Source organism: Oncorhynchus keta, unplaced genomic scaffold (genome assembly GCF_023373465.1).
Source record: "Oncorhynchus keta strain PuntledgeMale-10-30-2019 unplaced genomic scaffold, Oket_V2 Un_contig_11006_pilon_pilon, whole genome shotgun sequence".
NCBI classification, from domain to species: Eukaryota; Metazoa; Chordata; class Actinopteri; order Salmoniformes; family Salmonidae; genus Oncorhynchus; species Oncorhynchus keta.
This window is the reverse complement of record NW_026277284.1, coordinates 1-17859: the sequence shown is the minus strand read 5'-3', so window position 1 is coordinate 17859 and position 17859 is coordinate 1. Positions and strand designations below refer to the sequence as shown.

General features: G+C 52.5%; 1 long non-coding RNA gene across 1 annotated transcript; it reads left to right on the top strand.

The window, feature by feature from the left end:
• The first annotated feature begins 15222 nt into the window (after positions 1-15222).
• On the top strand, positions 15223-16404 carry LOC127917238 (uncharacterized). The gene is made up of 3 exons (XR_008097024.1): positions 15223-15262; positions 16115-16191; positions 16277-16404. It is a non-coding gene; the product is annotated as an uncharacterized LOC127917238 (long non-coding RNA).
• Positions 16405-17859: the final 1455 nt, after the last annotated feature.

Sequence of the window (17859 nt, the reverse complement as noted above, 5' to 3'; positions counted from 1 at the left end):
GCAGCATGGCAGTGGTCCAGGTAGCATGGTCATGGCAGCATGGTCCATGGCAGCATGGCAGCATGGTCATGGCAGCATGCATGGTCATGGTAGTATGGTCCATGGTAGAATGGTCCATGGCAGCATGGTCCATGGTAGCATGGCAGTACGGCAGTCTATCCATGGCAGCATGGCAGTATGGCAGCATGGTCCATGGCATGGCAGTGGGTCCATGGTCCATGGCAGAAGCATGGTCCATGGTCAGCATGGCAGCATGGCAGCATGGTAGCATGGTCCATGGTAGCATGGTCCATGGTCCATGGCAGCATGGTCCATGGCAGCATGGCAGCATGGTCCATGGCAGCATGGTCCATGGCAGCATGGTCCATGGTCCATGGTCCATGGCAGCATGGTCCATGGCAGCATGGCAGCATGGTCCATGGTAGCATGGTCCATGGTCCATGGCAGCATGGCAGCATGGTCCATGGCAGTATGGCAGCATGGTCCATGGTAGCATGGTCCATGGTAGCATGGTCCATGGTAGCATGGCAGCAGGTCCATGGTCCATGGTAGCATGGTCCATGGCAGCATGGCAGTGTGGTCCATGGTAGCATGGTCCATGGCAGCATGGCAGCATGGTCCATGGCAGCATGGTCCATGGTAGCATGGTCCAGGCAGCATGGTCCATAGCATGGCAGCATGGCAGCATGGCAGCATGGTCCATGGCAGCATGGTCCATGGCAGCATGGCAGCATGGTCCATGGCAGCATGGCAGTATGGTCCAGCATGGCAGTCAGCATGGTCCATGGTAGCATGGCATACATGGCAGCATGGTCAGCATGGTCCATGGCAGCATGGCAGCATGGTCCATGGCAGCATGGCAGCATGGCAGCATGGTCCATGGCAGCATGGCAGCATGGTCCATGGTAGAACGGCAGCATGGTCCATGGTAGCATGGTCAGCATGGCAGCATGGTCCATGGCATATGGCAGCATGGTCATGGCAGCATGGTCCATGGTAGTATGGTCCATGGCAGCATGGCAGCATGGTCCATGGCAGCATGGTCATGTCCATGGCAGCATGGTCCATGGCAGCATGGCAGGTATGGTCCATGGCAGCATGGTCCATGGTCAGCATGGTCCAGGAGCATGGTAGCATGGTCCATGGTAGCATGGTCATGCATGGCATGGTCCATGGCAGCATGGCAGCATGGCAGTCCATGGGTAGCCATGGTCCATGGCAGCATGGTCCATGGCATGGCAGCATGGTCCATGGCAGCATGGTCCATGGTAGCATGGTTTATGGTCCATGGTCCATGGCAGCATGGTCCATGGCAGCATGGTCCATGGTAGCATGGCAGCATGGCAGTCATGGTCCATGGTCCATGGTTAGCATGGCCCATGGTAGCATGGTCCATGGCATGGCAGCATGGTAGCATGGCAGCATGGTCCATGGCAGCATGGCAGCATGGTCCATGGCAGCATGGCAGCATGGCAGCATGGCAGCATGGCAGAACATGGCATGGTCCATGGTCCATGGCAGCATGGCAGCATGGTCCATGGCAGCATGGTCATGGCATGGTCCATGGCATGGCAGCATGGTCCATGGCAGCATGGTCATGGCAGGCAGCGGCAGCATGGCAGCATGGTCCATGGCAGCATGGCATGGTCATGGCAGAATGGCAGCATGGCAGCATGGCAGCATGGTCCATGGCAGCATGGCAGCATGGTCCATGGCAGCATGGCAGCATGGTCCATGGCAGAATGGCAGCATGGCAGCATGGTCCATGGCAGCATGGCAGCATGGTCCATGGCAGCATGGCAGCATGGCAGCATGGTCCATGGTAGCAGAAACGCATGGCAGTACGGTCCATGGCAGCATGGTCCATGGCAGCATGGCAGCATGGCAGCATGGTCCATGGCAGAACGGCAGCATGGCAGCATGGTCCATGGCAGTATGGTCCATGGTCCATGGCAGCATGGCAGCATGGTCCATGGCAGCATGGCAGCATGGTCCATGGTAGCATGGCAGCATGGCATGGGCATGGCAGCATGGTGGCAGCATGGTCCATGGCAGAAACGGCAGGCATGGTCCATGGTGGCAGCATGGTCCATGGCAGCATGGTCCATGGCAGCATGGCAGCATGGTCCATGGCAGCATGGTCCATGGCAGCATGGTCCATGGCAGCATGGTCCATGGCAGCATGGCAGCATGGCAGCATGGTCATGGTAGCATGGTCCATGGCAGCATGGCAGCATGGTCATGGCAGCATGGTCCATGGCAGCATGGCAGCATGGCCATGGTCCATGGCAGTACATGGCAGCATGGTCCATGGTCCATGGCAGCATGGTCCAGCATGGCAGCATGGTCCATGGCAGGCATGGTCCATGGTCCATGGTCATGGTGGCATGGCATGGCATGGTCCATGGCAGCATGCATGGTCCATGGCAGCATGGTCCATGGCAGCATGGCAGCATGGCATGGTAGCATGGTCAGTACATGGCAGAAATGTCCAGCATGGTCCATGGCAGCATGGCAGCATGGCAGCATGGTCCACCATGGCAGCAACGGCAGCATGGTCCATGGCAGCATGGCAGCATGGTCATGGCAGCATGGCAGCATGGTCCATGGTAGCATGGTCCATGGGCATGGTCCATGGCAGGTCCATGGTCCATGGTAGCATGGCAGCATGGCCAGCATGGCAGCATGGTCCATACGGCAGAACAGCATGGCAGCATGGTCCATGGCAGTACATGGCAGGTCCATGGCAGTAGGCGGTCCATGGCAGCATGGCAGCATGGTCCATGGTCATGGCAGCATGGTACGGGTCCATGGCAGCACTGGTCCATGGTAGCAGAATGGCAGCATGGCAGCAACATGGCAGCATGGTCCATGGTGGCATGGCAGCATGGTCCATGGCAGCATGGTCCATGGCAGCCATGGCAGTACGGCAGCATGGCAGTCAGCATGGTCCATGGCAGAAACGGCAGCATGGCAGCATGGCCATGGCAGCATGGCAGCATGGTCCATGGCAGCATGGCAGCATGGTCCATGGTAGCATGGTCCATGGTAGCATGGCAGCATGGTCCATGGTCCATGGCAGCATGGTCCAGAATGGCAGCATGGTCCATGGCAGCATGGCAGGTCCATGGCATGGCATGGTCCATGGCAGCATGGTCCATGGCATGGTCCATGGCAGCATGGCAGCATGGTCCATGGCAGCATGGCAGAAACGGCATGGCAGCATGGCAGCATGGTCCATGGTAGTATGGCAGTATGGTCCATGGCAGTCATGGTCCATGGCAGCATGGCATGGTCCATGGTAGGTCCATGGCAGCATGGCAGCATGGTCCATGGCAGCATGGTCCATGGCAGCATGGTCATGGCAGCATGGCAGCATGGCAGCATGGTCCATGGCAGCATGGCAGCATGGCAGGTAGCATGGTCCATGGCAGCATGGTCCATGGCAGCATGGCAGCAGCATGGTCCATGGCAGCATGGTCCATGGTAGCATGGCAGCATGGTCCATGGCAGCATGGTCCATGGTCCATGGCAGCATGGTCAGCATGGCAGCATGGTCATGGCAGCATGGCAGCATGGTCCATGGTAGCATGGTAGCATGGCAGCATGGTCCATGGCAGCATGGCCAGGCATGGCAGCATGGTCATGGCAGCATGGTCCATGGCAGCATGGCAGCATGGTCCATGGCAGCATGGTCAGCATGGCAGCATGGTCCATGGCAGCATGGCAGCATGGTCCATGGCAGCATGGTCCATGGCAGCATGGCAGCATGGCAGGCATGGTCCATGGCAGCATGGTCCATGGTCATGGCATGGCATGGCAGCATGGCAGCATGGCAGCATGGTCCATGGCAGTAGCATGGTCAGCATGGCAGCATGGCAGCATGGTCCATGCAGCATGGCAGCATGGTCCATGGCAGCATGGTCCATGGCAGCAGCATGGCAGCATGGCAGTGCATGGTCCATGGCAGCATGGTAGCATGGTCCATGGTCAGCATGGTCCATGGTAGCATGGCAGCATGGTCCATGGTGGCATGGCAGCATGGCAGCATGGTCCATGGCAGCATGGCAGCATGGTGGTAGCATGGTAGCATGGTCCATGGCAGCATGGCAGCATGGCAGCATGGTCCATGGCAGCATGGTCCATGGTAGCATGGTCAGCATGGTCCATGGTAGCATGGTCCATGGCAGCATGGTCCATGGTAGCATGGCAGCATGGCAGCATGGTCCATGGTCCATGGTGGCATGGTATGGTCCATGGCATGGTAGCATGGTCCATGGCAGCATGGCAGCATGGTCCATGGTCCATGGTCCATGGTCCATGGTCCATGGCAGCATGGCCATGGTAGCATGGTCCATGGCAGCATGGTCCATGGTAGCATGGTAGCATGGTCCATGGGTCCATGGTAGCATGGCAGCATGGTAGCATGGCAGCATGGTCCATGGTAGCATGGTCCATGGCAGTATGGCAGCATGGTCCATGGTCCAGCATGGCAGCATGGCAGCATGGTCCATGGCAGCATGGTCAGCATGGCATGGTCCATGGCATGGTCCATGGCAGCATGGTCCATGGCAGCATGGTCCATGGTAGCATGGTCCATGGTCATGGTAGCATGGCAGCATGGTCCATGGTAGCATGGCAGCATGGTCCATGGCAGCATGGTCCATGGTCCATGGCAGCATGGCAGCATGGTCCATGCATGGCAGCATGGTCCATGGTAGCATGGTAGCATGGTAGCATGGTCCATGGTAGCATGGCAGCATGGCATGGTCCATGGCAGCATGGCAGGCATGGTCCATGGTAGCATGGTCCATGGCAGCATGGTCCATGGCAGTGGCCAGGCATGGTCCATGGCAGCATGGTAGCATGGTCCATGGCAGCATGGTCCATGGCAGCATGGTCCAGCATGGTCCATGGCAGCATGGTCCATGGTAGCATGGCAGCATGGCAGCATGGTCCATGGCAGCATGGTCCATGCATGTAGCGGCAGCATGGTCCATGGCAGCATGGTCATGGCAGCATGGTCCATGGTCATGGCATGGCAGCATGGTCCAGCATGGCAGCATGGCAGCATGGTCCATGGCAGCATGGTCCATGGCAGAACGGCATGGCAGCATGGCCCATGGTGCATGGCAGCATGGTCCATGGCATGGTCCAGCATGGTCAGCATGGTGGTCCATGGCAGCATGGTCTATGGTAGCATGGTCCATGGCAGCATGGTCCATGGTGGCAGGTATGGTCATGGCCATGGCAGCATGGTCCATGGTGGCATGGTAGCATGGCAGCATGGCCATGGCAGCCATGGTAGCATGGTCCATGGTAGCATGGTCCATGGTAGCATGGTCTATGGTCCATGGCAGCATGGTCAGGTGGTCATGGTCAGCATGGTAGCATGGTCAGCATGGTCCATGGTAGCATGGTCATGGTAGCATGGCATGGTCAGTATGGTCCATGGTAGCATGGCAGCATGGTCCCATGGTAGCATGGCAGCATGGTCCATGGCAGCATGGCAGCATGGCAGCATGGTCCATGGCAGCATGGTCCATGGTCCATGGTCCATGGCATGGTAGCATGGTCCATGGCAGCATGGTCCATGGCAGCATGGTCCATGGTCCATGGCAGCATGGTCCATGGCAGCATGGTCCATGGCAGCATGGCAGCATGGTCCATGGTCCATGGCAGCATGGTCCATGGCAGCATGAAGCATGGTAGCATGGTCCATGGTGCATGGCAGCATGGTCCATGGCAGCATGGCAGCATGGTCCATGGCAGTAGCATGGTCCATGCATGGTCCATGGTCCATGGTCCATGGCAGCATGGCAGCATGGTCCATGGCAGCATGGCAGCATGGTCCATGGTAGCATGGTCATGGTCCATGGCAGCATGGTCCATGGTCCATGGCAGCATGGTCCATGGCAGCATGGCAGCATGGCCATGGCAGCATGGTCCATGGCAGCATGGCAGCATGGTCCATGGTAGCATGGCAGCATGGCAGGTAGCATGGCAGTATGGCAGCATGGTCCATGGTAGCATGGCAGCATGGTAGCATGGTCCATGGTCCATGGCAGCATGGCAGCATGGTCAGTAGCATGGTCCATGGTAGCATGGCAGCATGGTCCATGGCAGCATGGTCCATGGCAGCATGGTCCATGGTCCATGGTGGCAGGTGGTCCATGGCAGCATGGCAGCATGGTCCATGGTAGCATGGCAGCATGGCAGCATGGTCCATGGCATGGTCCATGGCAGCATGGCAGCATGGTCCATGGCAGCATGGTAGCATGGTAGCATGGTCCATGGCAGCATGGTCCATGGTCCATGGGCATGGTCCATGGCAGCATGGCCATGGTGGCATGGTCCATGGCAGCATGGTCCATGGTAGCATGGTCAGTATGGTCCCAGCATGGTCCATGGTAGCATGGCAGTGGTAGCATGGTCCATGGTCCATGGTAGCATGGTCAGCATGGTCCATGGTCCATGGTCCATGGTCCATGGTCCATGGCAGCATGGTCCATGGCAGCATGGTCCATGGCAGCATGGCAGCATGGCAGCATGGTCCAGCATGGTCAGCATGGTCCATGGCAGGCATTATAGCATGGTCCATGGTGAGCATGGCAGCATGGTCCATGGCAGCATGGCAGCATGGTCCATGGCATGGCAGCATGGTCCATGGCAGCATGGTCCATGGCAGCATGGTCCATGGCATGGCAGCATGGCAGCATGGTCCATGGCAGTATGGCAGTACGGTCCATGGTCCATGGTCCATGGCAGCATGGTCCATGGCAGCATGGTCCATGGTATGGTAGCATGGTCCATGGCAGCATGGTCCATGGTAGCATGGTAGCATGGTCCATGGCAGCATGGTCCATGGTCCATGGCAGCATGGCAGCATGTCCATGGCAGCATGGTCCATGGCAGCATGGTAGTGCATGGTCCATGGCATGGTAGCATGGCAGCATGGTCATGGTCATGGCAGCATGGCAGCATGGCAGCATGGTCCATGGCAGTGGGGCAGCATGGTCCATGGTAGCATGGTCCATGGCAGCATGGTCCAGCATGCATGGCCATGGTAGCATGGTCCATGGCAGTCATGGTGCATGGTCCATGGCAGCATGGCAGCATGGTCCAGGGCATGGCAGCATGGCAGAATGGTCCATGGCAGCTGGCAGCATGGCAGCATGGTCCATGGTAGCATGGTCCATGGTAGCATGGTCCATGGCATGGTCCGTGGGATGGTAGCATGGTGGTTATGGTCCATGGTCCATGGCAGCATGGCAGCATGGTCCATGGTAGCATGGCAGTACATGGTCCATGGTAGCATGGTCCATGGCAGTATGGTCCATGGTAGCATGGCAGCATGGTCCATGGCATGGCATACATGGCAGCATGGCAGCATGGTCCATGGTAGCATGGCAGCATGGTCCATGGCATGGTCCAGCATGGCAGCATGGCAGTATGGTCCATGGCAGTGGTCCATGGCAGCATGGGTTGCATGGTCCATGGCAGTACCATGGTAGCATGGTCCATGGCATGGTATGGCAGCATGGTCCATGGTAGCATGGCAGCATGGTCAGCATGGTCATGGCAGTATGGTCCATGGCAGCATGGTCCATGGTCCATGGCAGCATGGTCCATGGTCCATGGCAGTGGTCCATGCATAGCATGGCAGCATGGTCCATGGCATGGTCCATGGCAGCATGGTAGCATGGTCCATGGCAGTATGGTCCATGGCAGAACGGTGGTCCATGGCATGGCAGCACATGGTCCATGGTAGTATGGCAGCAGGTCCATGGCATGGTCCATGGTAGCATGGCAGTGGTCATGGTCCATGGTAGCATGGCAGCATGGTCCATGGTCCATGGCAGCATGGTCCATGGTAGCATGGCAGTGTCCATGGCAGCATGGTCCATGGTAGCATGGTCCCATGGTCATGGTAGCATGGTAGCATGGCATGGCATGGTGCATGGTAGCATGGCAGCATGGTCCATGGTAGCATGGTCCATGGTCCAGCATGGCAGACGGCAGCATGGCAGTGCATGGTCCATGGCAGCATGGCAGCATGGTCCATGGCAGTAGCATGGTCCATGGCAGCATGGCAGCATGGTCCATGGCAGCATGATGGCAGCATGGTCAGCATGGTCCATGGCAGCATGGCAGTGTGGCCATGGTAGCATGGTCAGCAGTGCATGGTCCAGGCATGGTCCATGGTAGCATGGTCTATGGTAGCATGGCAGCATGGTCCATGGCAGTATCCATGGTAGAATGGCAGCATGGTCCATGGTCATGGTAGCATGGTCATGGTCTATGGTCCATGGCAGTACGGTCCATGGCATGGTCAGCATGGTCCATGGTAGCATGGCATGTCCATGGTAGCATGGTCCATGCATGGCAGCATGGTGCATGGTGGTCCATGGCAGTATGGCAGCATGGTAGCATGGTCCATGGCAGAACGGTAGCATGGCAGCATGGCAGCATGGCAGCATGGTCCATGGCAGAATGGTCCATGGTAGCATGGTCAGATGGCAGCATGGTCCATGGTAGCATGGCATAGCATGGTCATGGTCCATGGTCATGGCAGCATGGTCCATGGCAGCATGGTAGCATGGCAGCATGGTCCATGGTAGGCATGGTCCATGGTAGCATGGTCCATGGCAGCATGGTCCATGGCAGCATGGTCCATAGTCCATGGCAGCATGGCATGGTCCATGGCAGTATGGTCCATGGTCAGCATGGCAGCATGGCAGTATGGCAGCATGGTAGCATGGTCCATGGCAGCATGGTCAGCATGGTCCATGGTAGCATGGTCCATGGCAGTATGGCAGCATGGCAGTGGTCCATGGCAGCATGGCAGCATGGTCCATGGCAGCATGGTCCATGGTCCATGGTAGCATGGTAGCATGGCAGCATGGTCCATGGCAGTATGGTCCATGGTATGGTCCATGGTAGCACGGCAGCATGGTCCATGGTAGCATGGTCCATGGTATGGTCCATGGTCCACGGTAGCATGGTCCATGGCAGCATGGTAGCATGGTCCATGGCAGCATGGCAGTGGTCCATGGCAGCATGGCAGCATGGCAGCATGGCAGCATGGTCCATGGCAGCATGGTCATGGCAGCATGGTCCATGGCAGCATGGTCCATGGCAGCATGGTCCATGGTCCATGGTCCATGGCAGCATGGTCATGGTCCATGGTAGCATGGTCCATGGTAGCATGGTCATGGTAGCATGGCAGGTCCATGGCAGCATGGTCCATGGTAGCATGGTCCATGGCAGCATGGTCCATGGTAGCATGGCAGCATGGTCCATGGCATGGTAGCATGGTCCATGGTAGCATGGTAGGCATGGCAGGTCCATGCATGGTCCATGGCAGCATGGTCCATGGTGCATGGCATGGTAGCATGGCAGCATGGTCCATGGCAGCATGGCAGCATGGCCATGGCCAGGCAGCATGGTCTTGGTCCATGGCAGCATGACGGCAGCATGGCAGCTGGTCCATGGCAGCATGGTCCATGGTCCATGGCAGCATGGTCCATGGTAGCATGGCAGCATGGTCCATGGTAGCATGGTCCATGGTAGCAGGTAGCATGGTCCATGGCAGCATGGTAGCATGGTGGCTGGTCCATGGTAGGGCAGTAGTCCATGGTAGCATGGCAGTGTGGTCCATGGTAGCATGGTCCATGGTAGGTCCATGGTAGTGTGGTCTATGGTAGCATGGTGGTCCATGGTAGTATGGTCCATGGTAGTGTGGTCTATGGTAGTCCCCCTGGTCCATTTTGTCATTGGCTAGCATGGAACATCATGTGAATATACCTCACCAAAAGTGGCCAACTGGTCTATAATAGGGATGTAGAAGTCACTTTACCTGCACTAGCGGGTCCATCCCAAACACAACCCAAGCCACACTGGTCACAGCGCACATCCAACCCAGAAACCAGCCCACCAACGTGTCGGAGGAAACACTGGTATACCTAGCCAGCGTGCACTGCGCCCAGCCCACCACAGGAGTCACTAGTGTGTGATGTGAGGTTATCCCCAAACCCTCCTCGGACGCACGCTAGGTCCATGGTCCGCCCCATGGGCCTCCTGGTGGTACAGACCCTGGCTCCAACCCAGAGTCTCTGGTGGCACAGCCTTAGACCACTGCGCCAGCCGGGATGCCCCTTAGTGCACAATTTTTGACCGGGACCCATAGGAAATAGGGTGCCATTTGGAACATAGTCACAGATTCCACCTCATACCAGAGGTTCATGGTCTGTACAGTAGCCATTTTGGATCTGTGCCCTCATCACTTCTGAACAGTAGCATGTCTGGATGGGAGGAGTCTGTGGGGCCATAGAACAGGGGCCGAGTTCAGTGCGATGCCACACAACAGAATGTTCAGATAGATATGTATCAAGTAGATGAATAGGCAGTCCCTTCAATTTTCCCTTAAATGGGATTCCCTGAGAAAATCTGTAACCTCATCAAACAAATGAACACCCTTTCCCTATTCAAATGGGCATAGAACCTATTATGGTCAACTAACAGCCTTTTACACTATTAGAATACGCTTTCGTGACATTATTATGTGTTGGGCCAGGCTGCTGGACCTAACATTGTGTGAATATCAACCATAGAGATGGAAAGAGGTCTCATCTTTGTATCTGTGCCATTATGGAAACTGTGATAGCATGGGCAGCGCCATTGAGGCTAAATAATAATATAATGAAAATAGTAAATGTTCTACTTTGTGTTTGATAAAACTGTCAAGCTTATAATAGTGATTTATCCTCACCTGTGGTGCTGGAGTCCTGAACCAAATGTTGTGTGTCATTCATTCATTGTAGCCACTAAATGATGATATAGAATAACAGCCATTAACAAACCAGAGGCAACCCAATTTGAAGATGCTCTGCTCCCTTTAAACCCGTAGGAATCCCCATCCAGTTGACTACTTTAAAATGGTGGAAGCCATCAATGACAATGTCCATGCTAAAATGGGTTATATCCAAGATGATTCCTCTAAATATCTCTATGATATGAACCCACAGCGTTAACTAAGGGATAAAGCATTTCTAAATGGTGTCCTCTCCATTTTCTAGGGTCAATTTGGGGTCATGTGCATTTGAGTGTTTTTTTGTTTGTTTCTTTGCGTTGTTTGTAACTTTAAAAAAAAACGTATTTTGTACATAATGTTATCTTTGTAAATAACAGCTGGTGCACGATATCTTAGGAAGTCTTGAGCTATTGCTCGCCTGAGGTAGAGTATCTCATGATAAGCTGTAGACCACACTATCTACCTAGAGAGTTTTCATCTTTATTTCTCATAGCTGTTTATATACCACCAGAGACTGAGGCTGGCACTAAGACCCCATTGAATGAGCTGTATTCCGCCAAAAGCAAACAAGAAAACGTTCACCCAGAGGCGGCACTCCTAGCAGACGGGAACTTTAACGCAGGGAAACTTACATCCGTTTTACCAAATTTCAGCATGTTAAATGTACAACCAGAGGGAAAAAATCTCTGGACCACCTTTTCTCCACTCACAAAGAGACGCATACAAACCTCTCCCTCGCCCTCCATTTGGCAAATCTGACCATAATTCTATCCTCCTGATTCCTGCAAAATGAAAGCAGGAGGCACCTGTGTCTCTGTCAATAAAAAGTGGTCAGATGAAGCAGATGCTAAGCTAAAGGACTGTTTTGCTAGCACAGACTGGAATGTGTTCCGGGATTCCTCCGATGGCATTGAGGAGTACATCACATCAGTCATCAGCTTCATCAATAAGTGCATCGATGACGCCATCCCCACAGTGACCGTACGTACATACCCCAACCAGAAGCAATGGATTACAGGCAACATCCGCATTGAGCTAAAGGCTAGAGCTGCCGCCCAAGGAGCGGGACTCTCACCTGGAAGCTTATAAGAAATCCCGCTCTGCCCTCTGACGAACCATCAAACAGCCAAGCGTCAATACAGGACTAAGATCGAATCGACCTATACCGGCTCTGACGCTCGTCGGATGTGGCAGGGCTTGCAAACCATTACAGGCTACAAAGGGAAGCACAGCCGAGAGCTGCCCAATGACACGAGCCTACCAGACGAGCTAAACTACTTTTATGCTCGCTTCGAGGCAAATAACACTGAAACATGCATGAGAGCACCAGCTGTTCCGGAAGAGTGTGTGATCACGCTCTCCGCAGCCGATGTGGGTAAGACCTTTAAACACGTCAACATTCACAACCCGCAGGGCCAGACGGATTACCAGGACATGTACTGTGACCATGCGCTGACCAACTGGCAAGTGTCTTCACTGACATTTTCAAACTCTCCCTGTCCAAGTCCTTAATAACAAGATGTATTAAGCAGACCACCATAGTCCCTGTGTCCAAGAACACTAAGGTAACCTGTCTAAATGACTACCGACATCGTAGCACTCACATCTGCTGCCATGAAGTGCTTTGAAAGGCTGGTCATGGCTCACATCAACACCATTATCCCAGAAACCCTAGATCCACTCCAATTTGCATACCGCCCCACCAGATCAACAGATGATGCACCTCTATTGCACTCCACACTGCCCTTTCCCACCTTGACAAAAGGAACACCTATGTGAGAATGCTATTCATTGACTACAGCTCGACATTCAACACCATAGTGCCCTCAGAACTCAATCAATAAGTTAAGGACCCTGGGACTTAACACCTCCTCTGCAACTGATCCTGGGACTTCCTGACGGGCCGCCCCAGGTGGTAAGGGTAGGTAACACACACATCCGCCACGCTGATCCTAAACACAGGGGCCCCTCAGGGGGTGTGCTCAGTCCCCTCCTGTTCACTCACGACTGCATGGCCAGGCATGACTCCAACACCATCATTAAGTTTGCCGTTGACACAACAGTGGTAGGCCTGATCATCGACAACGACAAGACAGCCTACAGGGAGGAGGTCAGAGACCTGGCCGTGGGTGCCAGGATAACAACCTCTCCCTCAACGTGATCAAGACAAAGGAGATGATTGTGGACTACATGAAAAAGAGGACCGAGTACACCCCCATTTTCATTGACGGGGCTGTAGTGGAGAAGGTTGAGAGCTTCAAGTTCCTTGGTGTCCACATCACCAACAAACTAACATGGTCCAAGCACCAAGACAGTCGTGAAGAGGGCACGACACAACCTATTCCCTTCAGGAAACCGAAAAGATTTGGCATGGGTCCTCAGATCCTCAAAAGGTTCTACAGCTGCACCATCGAGAGCATCCTGACTGTTTGCATCACTGCCTGGTATGGCAACTGCTTGGCCTCCGACCGCAAGGCACCACCGAGGGTAGTGCAAACAGCCCAGTACATCACCGGGGCCAAGCTTCCTGCCATGCAGGACCCTCTATACCAGGCGGTGTAAGAGGAAGGCCCTAAAATCACCAAAGACTCCAGCCACCCTAGTAATAGACTGTTCTCTGCTACTGCATGGCAAGTGGTACCGAGCGCCAAGTCTAGGTCCAAGAGGCTTCTAAACAGCCCAAAGCCATAAGACTCCTGAACATCTAATCAAATGGCTACCTAGACTATTTGCATTGCCCCCCCCTCTTTCACACCTCTGCTACTCTCTGTAGTTATCATCTATGCATTGTCACTTTAATAACTCTACCTACATGTACATATTACCTTGACTAACCGGTGCCCCGCACATTGACTCTGTACCGGTACCCCCTGTGTATAGTCTCGCTATTGTTATTTTACTGTTGCTCTTTAATTACTTGTTACTTTTATTTCTTAATCTTATCCATATTTTTAAACTGCATTGTTGGTTAGGGCTTGTAAGCAAGCATTTCACTGTAAGGTCTACACTTGTTGTATTCGGGCGATGTGACTAATAAAATACAATTTGATTTGATTTGATTAAGGAATCACAACATCCAAGTAGGGATGCCCCACTACAGCACGTTCAGATAGAAATATATCATGTAGAATATACATGCTACTCATTCATATAGGAATCATGTCAGTTACAAGACATTTCTATCTGCACCATTTGGAAAGAAATAGGCTCGAGGCTCGGCTCTTCCTCTCGACCACTATTAAAATCTTGACATTTCAGTCATCAATTTGCAGCCTGCATCAACATGATTTAAAAATAGCCTCTCTGGTATGTAAATGTGGAATTCTACCATAATGTTCTTAGTCTAAAATCTGCAACCTCACTGTTCAAATAATATTGTTGCACATGAAATATACCAAATATGAAGTTTGTATGTAAACAGTCAGCCACTGGCCTGCCATAACCTCCTCAAATGTTCTAGCTCAGAGGTCAAGGGTTAAATGAGGTCATCAGGAACTGTGTGTGTGTGTGTGTGGAGGGGGGCTCACCATGACAACCGTGTGAACTCACCAGTACTATGGGCTTGGATAAACAGAACATCATGTATTGGCCTAACATCTCTAGTATAGCCTAGCCTACTGCTGTAACCTACTACAATTTTAGCTCACAAAAACGTATGGCTATGACTTGACATTTTGCTGCTTCTATAGAATAGGCTATATTACTAGGTTAGTATATTATGCTATATCAATACTAACATCTAATTTGATTGAAGTCAATGTGATAGGCAAGGCAGCTATTTCATAACATTATCTCTACATTTAACTGAAGTCACACTCTTTGACACTAATTTCTAGTTCGTTCATTTTACTAAATGTTTTCCTCTAAAAGCACACAGTGGTCTGACCACAGCACAGGAGAGGTAAATTCTGTCATTCTCTACCTACAGCGAGGTCATTGTTAAAGCTCTACCTACAGCCTGGCCATTGTTAATGCTATACGATGGCACTGCTGACCTACACGAATATAACGGCGTTCGACCACTGGGCCCCCATTCACTCTGAACGGACCGCGAACATTACTGTCCCACCATGCATTCAACCGGTACTATATTATCTGCTGAGTCAACAAGGCGCACACCCGACCGCATAGGAAACAAACAAAGGGAGAGATAGGGAGGGGGGGGGACTCGTGTATTGCTCACACGGCCGCGTGCACCGTAGGACACATTTACGCACCGGGATACACAGAGGGGTGCTGAAATAGAAACACGCGCACGGGCGTGTTAACTTACCCCCAATCCAATTTACACCTCACCACACAGACATGATGAAACGCGCACACGCACGCACGTTGTCGCCAGTGGAGACACGCGGGCCAATCGACTGCCGTATAAAACAGAAGAGCCAGATTGTCACAAAACTTCTACGTAAAGGATTGGCGCGTGAGAGAGGAGAGGAGACGAACCAGGTAAGCCCTCAGTCCTGGTTGAACCGAATAGCCCATGGTGTTTCAACAGAAAGGATTTAGGCCTAGGCTATCCACCGGCGTAACACTCAATTGGATAAACATTTTGAGAAGTATTTCTTAGCCTATATTTATAAAAATATTAAATGTAATTTTTAGGCCTATCCAAATAGGGTTCAGTTGTTGCGATGGAATAAATATAGGCTGTTATTAGAAATTGATAACGTTAAGTTATTGGATTCTGTGTTGGCTTATGTTACAGCATGTTTTATAAATGGTTTTAACCAGTTTTTAACTTTTACATAAAAAAAAACAATTTTTTGTAAGGATTGTCACAACATCTTTGGGGATATGCTATACTCGGTTACCATGACCTTTTATTAGAGTTTTTGAGATGATGGCAGTAATGTTAGTTGTTTGTGGTTCCATCAGAATGGAAATAATAATAATAATAATAATAATAATAATAATCTCTCGAACATGAGGACATTTCCAGACATCATCATTAACATATTTCATAGATTACTGGGAACGCTTAAAAATATTAAAGGATTTAATACATTGAATTGTAATCTATCCTAGTTTAAATGATGAAACTTCCTCTCATGCCACCTCTCTCTCCTCTCCTTCTCTCTCCCCTTCTCTCTCTCTCCCCTTCTCTCTCTCTCTCCCTTCTCTCTCTCTCTCTCCCCTTCTCTCTCTCTCTCCCCCTTCTCTCTCTCTCCCCCCTTCTCTCTCTCTCTCCCTCTCCCTCTCTCTCTCCCCTCTCCCTCTCCCCTCTCTCCCTCCCCCCTCTCTCTCTCTCCCCTCTCTCTCTCCCCTCTCCCTCCCCTCTCCCTCCCCCTCTCTCTATAGACATGAATAGAGCTACTAAAACCCACATGACCTCTCCCATGTTTTTCCCTGGCATGGGTATGGCCCCTTTTTTCAAGGTGATCTCACACACACACACATATTTAAATAATTGATTATATGACTTACACAAACACACTAATATGTATCTATCTGTCGCTGTAGGTGACTGTGTTTGAGCAGGAGCACTTCCAGGGCAAGTGCCAGGAGTTTACCTCTGAGTGCTGTAACATCCAGAACTGTGGTCTGGACAACATCCGTTCTATCAGAGTGGAGAGTGGAGCGTGAGTCTCTTACAACCCTGGTTGTCTGTGGAGGCTGTGTGTGTGAGTGGAGGTATCGGTGTGTGTGTGTGTGTGTGTGTGTGTGTGTGTGTGTGTGTGTGTGTGTGTGTGTGTATTGGCTGTGTGTGTGTGTTAACATTGTGTTGGTGGGCGTGAGTCTCTTACAACCCTGGTTGTGTCTGGAGGCGCTGTGTGTGAGTGGAGGTATGTCGGGTGTGTGTGTGTGTTGGTAGAGTGTCTGTGTTTGGTGTTTGTCTGTGGGTGGGTGGGTGGGGGTATCGGTGTGTGTGTTTGGTGGGCGTGGAGTCTCTGCAACCCTGGTTGTCTGTGGAGGCTGTGTGTAGTGGAGGTATCCGGTGTGTGTGTGTGTGTGTGTTGGTGGGCGTAGGTCTCTTACAGCCCTGTTTGTCTGTGGAGGCTGTGTGGTGGAGGTATCGGTGTGTGTGTGTGTGTGTGTGTTGGTGGGCGTGAGTCTCTTACAACCCCTGTTTGTCTGTGGAGGCTGTGTGTGTGAGTGGAGTATCGGTGTGTGTGTGTTGGTGGGCATGAGTCTCTTACAACCTGGTTGTCTGGAGGTGTGTGTGTGAGTGGAAGTATCGGTGTGTGTGTGTGTGTGTGTTGGTGGTGGAGCGTGGTCTCTTACAGCCCTGGTTGTCTGTGGAGGCTGTGTGTGTGGTGAGTATCGGTGTGTGTGTGTGTTGGTGAGTGGGGCTATCTGTGTTTGGTGTTTGTCTGTGTGGGTGGGTGGGTGGGTGGGGTATGATTCTCTGTGCTAGCCTGTTGTCATGGTCAACCATTGACCACCAGGGTGAAGGTGTTGTCCTCTGTCCTGCTCTTTTCTCATTGTATTTTTAATCTGTCCCCTTCTCTCGTTGAATGAAATGCAACATGTCATTAACTCTCTCCTCCTCTCTGTCCTCTTCTATCTCTGAATGTAACTAGTCAGTAACTCTCTCCTCCCTCTCTGTCCTCTTCTATCTCTGAATGTAACTAGTCAGTAACTCTCTCCTCCCTCTCTGTCCTCTTCTATCTCTGAATGTAACTAGTCAGTAACTCTCTCTCCTCCCTCTGTCCTCTTCTATCTCTGAATGTAACTAGTCAGTAACTCTCTCCTCCCTCTCTGTCCTCTTCTATCTCTGAATGTAACTAGTCAGTAACTCTCTCTCCCTCTCTGTCCTCTTCTATCTCTGAATGTAACTAGTCAGTAACTCTCTCTCCTCCTCTCTGTCCTCTTCTATCTCTGAATGTAACTAGTCAGTAACTCTCTCTCCTCCTCTCTCTGTCCTCTTCTATCTCTGAATGTAACTAGTCAGTAACTCTCTCTCTCCCTCTCTGTCCTCTTCTATCTCTGAATGTAACTAGTCAGTAACTCTCTCTCCTCCCTCTCTGTCCTCTTCTATCTCTGAATGTAACTAGTCAGTAACTCTCTCTCCTCCCTCTCTGTCCTCTTCTATCTCTGAATGT